Genomic DNA, 6,857 nt, shown 5'->3' on the forward strand with positions numbered 1-6,857 from the left:
TCTCCATTAATTTTTATCTTAGTTTCCCCTTGCTCGTTTAAAGGTATCATGGGAAGCAATTTACTGGCGGTCCCTTAGAACCCTATTGATGCTTATTATTATTTCGGTAATCAAGTGTTTTAAGACTTCCCCGGATGGAAAAACAGTCTGGATAATGAGGGGAGGTCTATTAAATGATGAGTCCAGCAGGGGGCATTCCTTTTTCCAGTGCCCTACCTGGTTGTTTCCGTTGACAGTGAAAGCAGCCATTTTGGGTGCAGGTGTCCTGAGTGAGGGACCTCTGGGTTCTGGCTTGAAATGCATGCGAAGGTCCTCTTGGCCCTTGGAGCTGTTGTAACTGCAGGGCCACACGCTTATTGGCTGTTTGAATTTGATTTCGCTCCAAGTTTTTTTTTTCAAAATGCTCAGCGAGGGCTGTTCATTCAGCAAGTGGGGTGGCTTCTCAGCCCAGCTTGCGCCTCCTTATGAGGATGCTTAGTTCAGGCTGGAGTCTGCTAATGGATAAAGAAGCTAAGGTGTTTTCTGTGCTTGTGTTCAATCAAGAAAGCCCAGAATGTTTCACAAAAAGGGTTTCCAATCATGGCTTATAGTCTGAGGCTGGTTCATGCTTTTTTTGTTTGTTTGTTTGTTTGTGAGATTGAATGATAGATCAGTCAGTTTTTTGAGGGAATGCCTTTCCAATATCTTCAGGTGGGTCTTGGGCTACTTTTCCAGTGTGTTTTGGGCCATCCCTGGCAGAGTGATGAGTATGTGGGTCTTTAATATCGACCTCGGGATCTCCCCATTTGGCTTCGGCCATCCATTTTTGGGAGTTGCCAGGTCCTAATGTCATATGAATAAGTTGTTAGAGACACGAAGTCCTGGATCATAAGCTCCAATTAGAATTCTAAGTTCCTCATAAAATGTTTGAGGATTCTCTTTAGGTTTTGGAAAACCTTTGATGATGGCCCTAAGCTCAGCCATTGACCAAGGAGGAAAGATAGTTACACCTGGTATTCCAGGCTCAGGGGAGGGTCTCACTTTAAAAGGCATTTGTTTAATTTCCGGCTCATCTTCAGAGTGAAAAGGCAATGACGTAAAAGGATTCGTACGTTCAGAATACTTACCCTGCGAGGGGAATGGGAGGGAGCAATCAGAGCGGAGTCAAGTTAGTGAAAGCACACTCATGTTTAGATTCACCATCAGCTTGCTACTGAAGCTTTTCATCTGCTTTTTGTAAAGAATCTTTTAAAGAGGCAATTTTTGCTTCACTTAGTTTCTTAAAAGCTTCTGTGTACCCATAAAAAATGCATCCCATTGTTTGGGAGGAAATTCAGCACCTTTTTTTTTCTCTAGAGCTCCTCATAAGTGGGTAAGTTTATCTAGGTTAAAAGTTCCCTGCTATGGCCACTGTCATTTAAAATTCTCTTTGGTGGAAGTGGTTCCATAGTGTAGCAGTTAGCACGTCTGCTTTACACACAGAAGGTCCTGGATTCGTGCCGCAGTGGAGCCACGGTCCACGGTCTACAGCTGTGCCACCCTGAACAAGCCCGATGTCCAATCTTGAAAGCTAAGCAGTGTCAGGCCTGGTTAGTACTTGGATGGGAGACCACCTAAGAAGACCAGGTGCTGTAGGCATAAATAAAAGAAAAAGGAAAATTCTCTTTGGTAAGGTTACCCCACTAGTTCAGAAAAACACAGTTATGGGCCCACAATTTTTATACATATTGTTGGCGTCCCAGATGGAGGAGTCCCAGATTGTTTGGATTGAGAGGAACCCATTTTTTTTCTCTCCTTATTACCTGAGGCCTTACACTGGATCAAGTCCATTTTAAGTCAGACTCAGTCCAACTCTGGACCCTGTCCAATTTCTTGTAAGTTGGCCAACCCCAGACCTAGTCCAGAGAAAGGAATGCCCAAATAGATTAAGAAAGCTTTTTTAAATTCAAAAACTGCAGAGCTTAGATCCAAGAGGGACTTACCCGTGACCTTCAGATGCAGTGAGATCGAGGGGCTCGGTGGGTACCTTGGCGAGTCTCATGTTGCTCCTAGGGGCTCTTTGGGGGTGGAAGGTCTCTTTTAGATCCCACTTCTGACACCAGATCTATTAAATGATAAGTTGAGGCATATTAAAAGTGTAGAAGTTTATTTGAGCAAAAATCAATTGGAATCAGGCAGCCACCAAATCAGAAGTGGTTTGAAGTGCTCCATTCACTGTATCTGAGTAAAAATTTTTTTTTATAGAGAAAATGTGGAAGCAAAGTACTTATCCAGTTTCACTTTGTGTGGTTTCAGTTATCTACAGTCAGCTGTGGTTTAAAAATATTAAATGTAAAATTCCAGAAATAAACAATTCGTAAGTTTTAACTTGCATGCTGTTCTGAGTAGTGTGATGAAATTTTGCACTGTCCTATTCTCTCCTGCCTGGAATGTAAATCGTCCCTTTTGTCTAGTGGATTCATGCTGTATGTACAGTACAATAAGATAATTAGAGAGTAAGAGACAGAGACTGCATTCATATAGCTCTTATTACAATATATTGGTCTATTATTCTATTTTATCATTCGTTATTATTGTTAATCTCTTACTATGCCTAATTTATAAATTAAACTTTATCATAGATATGTACGTATAGAGAAAAACATAGTATATATAGGGTTTGGTATTATCCTCAGTTTCAGGCATCTGCTTGGCATCTTGGAACGTATGCCTTGAGGATAAGGGGGGAGTACTATGAAGAATTGATTGATTGACTATAGCTTAAACCCTAGTTGGCTGATCGTGATTGTTGTCCTTAGGTTCTACTTTGTAACCTTGAAGTATTCACGGGTTTAGATTCTGTTTTGCTTAGTGGGTGCTGTAGCATTAGAGCCACCTCAGTCTCGTACCCTCTTTATTTAATTAACAAGCGATTCCATCTATTTAAAGCTTAAACACATGAAAGTCGATTTATAAAAAGTCATTAACTTCTATTGTTTATACATACGTGGGCAGTGAAAGTATCAGTACGCGAATGATAAGCACCAGCTTCAGGAAGGGGTCACTTGGGAAGAGAGGGAGAATGGGGCAAAAAGTCTTGTGAAGGAGCATCGACTGTCTCTGATATTTTATTTCTTAAAAAACGTTACATAGCATATAAGTCAAAATGTTGAGATCTGTTAAAGATGAGAGGTATGAGTATATATGTGTACAAATATAACAGGTTTTTCTGTATGTTTGAAATAGTTTATAATTTAACAAAGTGTTTTTAAGTGTCAAGGATTTGGAGATTGGCAGGTTGGGGGTCAAGTCATCTCTTCATCAAATACTAGCTGTGTTTTTGGACAAACGACCTCTTTTCCCATCTGTGACTGTACCTCTTGGGATGTCACACCCTATTCACCTGCTCTGGACAGTAGATTAAATTAATGCTGGGAAACGACTTGCCAGTTTTCTCTTTTCTAAAAACAAAAATGCTACTGGCTACTTTACTTTCAAACTTAAGTCACTGGGGTTGAAATTCCTCCCTTCCCTCTCCCCACCCGCCTGACACGCACAAAGTTCGAAGTTTTGGCTTATGCCTGGACATCATTTTTAGGTTTGGAATTCCTTTGGAATTTTACAGGGACGATTTAATTTACAATCTACAGGCACAGTCCCTTGGACAGTCTGAGAGACAGACTGGAAAGTAGAATTCAGAATTTGGGGCATATTTGGGTCTAGTAAGGTTTTTGTATATACTACCCTAAAAACTTCCTTTAGGAAGACTTTTCACAGTTTCTCCGTTCTAGACATCAGCGAGGCCCTTTCTTTAAGGGGACTGCCCGAGGAGCCGCTGATGCACTGGGATGTCGGCTCTGATTCCACCTGGAGACTCTGGCCCTTGCAGGCAGGGAACAGCCACCCTGAGGAGCCCACGGTGCTGGAGACACCAGGCGGTGGACTAAGAACCTGAGTCAGAGAATGGAGCGGGGAGAGGCGGGGTGCAAAAATGAGGAGTTCTGGGTTTGATACAGGCTCCAAAGTTTCCAGCTCGTGACCTCATTCTGTCTCCACCCTCCCCAAATCTATTTCTTTTTTTATATCCCTGTCCCTCCAATCCTGATACTTGGGAGTTAGCCCGGCCTTTCTCTGATCATCACAATTAGGCACCGTGTCTTGTAGATTCTACCCTCTTAATATGGCTCCATCTAGGACCACTGCGAGCCTCTCAGGGGCCTTTGTTAGAAATTACTTAAAAGGGCCCCTTGGGCTAGAAAATTAGGAAAAGATGCTCTCTCTGGGCGGAAGCAGCTTTCAGGTACATGTTCAGGTACATGTTCAGATCCAGGTACAGGAAGCAGCTAATAGATAGCTCCTTGGTGAGAACAGGTATCCTCTCCCCCTGGCAGACACAAGGCTGCATGGCTCAGCTGGGGCACAGGTGGCATTTCACCCCCTGCCTTCTCTAGCGCCCCTGGTGTGCGGTGAAGATTGCACCACGATGTGCTGTGGCCCTGCTCACATCTCGGGCCTCCACTCCACGGGCCCTGCTGCTGCCGCCTTCAAGTCGTTCTCAATGGTGTGGATTGCTCAAGCAGCATCCAGTCTTTCTTCTCTCCCTTCCTCCCTTGTGTTCTCAGGGCTGCCTCCTGAACACCCTGCGCACTGGTGCCAGGTATTCCCCATGCCTTCAGGACGCCCAGCGTGGCACCCAAGGCTCTTGCCCCTGCTCATTTCCCTTTCTTCTTCTGCCTCTCCCAGAAACTTCCCTTTCCCCAGAGCTTCCCTGGCCTCCGCATGAAAAGCCCTTGCTCCTCTGTCCTCTTGGCAACACTTATCTTTCAAGAGTTGGTCACTGAAGCAATACCTTCCCTCGGAAGTCCTCCCAGGTTGGCCTCTCTCTTAGCGCTTATCATTCGTATTGCAATCAAGGTCATCTAACCACTGGGCACTGGGCACAGTGCCTAGAGCCCACTATACTTTTAGGGGTGCTTGAAAACGTTTTATTTTGAAATCAGAAAACAAAGTGAGCTTTAAGGGTCAAAGAAAATGTATTATTTTTCTTCCCATCAGAAAAAAAAAATTTTTGTAAGGCCCTCAAAGTCTTATTAAATCCTTTTTTCTTTGTGCAGAGGAAGACGCCCATGGAAGCAAAAGTACCCGGGGCCCATGAAGGTCACGATGTGGCTTTGGGTTGCCGCTGTTTCCTCCTTTCCTACAGCAGACCCAGTAGAGCTCCTAGGAAGGGGGGAGGGGGATGAACCCCGTCAGGGCTGCGTTATGTCTTTTCAAACCTTTATCCTCAGCGCAGGGCCAGGCACTCAGGACTGGCTCAGTCAGCGCTATCTAAAGTGGGTAAGAAAACGAATGAACGAATGGCCTTAGGTGAGACTCTTGACTCTGAGTCTCCTTTTCTTCTTCTGCAAAGTGAAGCTTCATTGTCATAGGGTGACTGCCAGGATCAGATGGTGAGTGGGGAATGCTTCGGCACTGTGGAGCTTGGAGCCAGTCCTGGAGCTGCGCAGGATGTGGGCAAGGAGAGGAGAGCCAGAGGTTATTAAAAAGGGCTCCAGGTGGCTTCAATAGCTTTCTTTTGGTAACAAATAAAATCGTTCTATTTATACACATAGAAAGAAACTGGAAAGACGTTTACCAAAGTGGCTCACGGTGGGCAGCCCCGAACATGGGTTACCTTCGTAATCTCTGAAAGAACCATACTTAGGAGCCTGTGAAGACCAGGTCTGCGTCTTCCTTTCTCTTTGTGTCCCTGGGCCTGGCACAAGTGAAGGCCATAATGAGTGAAGGAATCCCCCAGCTCATGGCCTCATCTGGCACCCCATCAGCACTGGGGCCTCTGCTTCCAAGTGGGGGAGAGGGAGTGCATCTTTCCCCTTAGAGCAAGGCCAGCAGACCAGAGACCACAGCGGCAGGACCGAGACTCAGTTTACCCAAGGTGATGTCTCTTGCAAGTCATCACAGAGACTGAGGAAGAGACAGGACGTATCCAGTGGTGACGGATACATTTAGGCACTTAAAAAATTTTAGTTTCAACTCCCTCTTCACAAACACACTATACACTTCCTGTGTCCCAAGTCATTTAATATTTCCCATGACTCCTGGAGGGCTGGGATTGTTGCCTTTTTATAAGTCGTGGGTGCCTTTTTAGTCATAAACAGTATCAGACTGGTCTATCTCGTTCACTGCTGTGTGTCCTGCGCCTAAAAGCCCGCAGACACACAGTAGGTGTTGAGTGAGCGAATGAATGTCAAATGTGACTTCTTTAAAAGATTTTTGGGAACTGCCTAGCGGAGGAGATAACCCACCTCTAGATAATAAGACCCTGCATGGCCTCCCATACCCCGTCTCTTGGACCTCTAGGAATTGCCTTTGTTGTGGGCGACCAACCACAGGCAAACCCAGCACCTGCTCCTCCAGCCCGTCCTCGCGGAAGAACCCTAGGCTGCCACTCCTCCAGCCGCCTCTCGGAGTCCCTTCTCTCCGCTCCCCAGGAGCCGGGGGCCCGAGACATCCCGGAGCTCACAGCCAGGGTCCGCCCCAGCGCTTCCCAGCCGTGGAAGCGCGCGTCGCCAGGTGCCCGACACCCCATCCGGGGTCAGCGTTTTTCGCCTCCTCAGGCCGGAGGGGAGTTCTAGGGCTGCGTCGAGGGCCTCGTCTGGCATCCCCAGGCCTGCGGGGGCAGGAGCCTGAGTCACCGCGGTGCACGCCCTCTCCTCCCGGCTCCCATCCTGGGGCCACCCTCCTCCCGGCAGCATCGGGCTGCGCCGGCTCTCCCCTGGTCTCCTGCGCGCCCCCTCTTCTCGGCCCTAGTCTCCGCGCCCCCGCCCTCGGCCAGCTCCTCCGAGCTTCGCCCGTCCGCCCCTCCAATGGAGAAGCCCGAACTCCCAGCGCTCCCGGGC

At 46.9% G+C, this 6,857-nt stretch overlaps 1 long non-coding RNA gene across 1 annotated transcript in view; it reads right to left on the reverse strand.

Annotated features, from left to right (window-relative positions):
- Window positions 1–4,514: 4,514 nt before the first annotated feature.
- The window catches only part of LOC112479204, a 2,843-nt gene continuing 500 nt past the window's right edge, over window positions 4,515–6,857 (reverse strand). Inside the window, exons 2-4 of the long non-coding RNA XR_003046098.1 lie at window positions 6,364–6,628; window positions 5,594–5,713; window positions 4,515–5,457 (exon numbers count right to left, since the gene is read on the reverse strand). This is a non-coding gene — a long non-coding RNA (uncharacterized LOC112479204). The remainder of the gene's footprint in view (window positions 5,458–5,593; window positions 5,714–6,363; window positions 6,629–6,857) is intronic.

Source organism: Pteropus alecto, unplaced genomic scaffold (assembly GCF_000325575.1).
Source record: "Pteropus alecto unplaced genomic scaffold, ASM32557v1 scaffold43, whole genome shotgun sequence".
NCBI classification, from domain to species: Eukaryota; Metazoa; Chordata; class Mammalia; order Chiroptera; family Pteropodidae; genus Pteropus; species Pteropus alecto.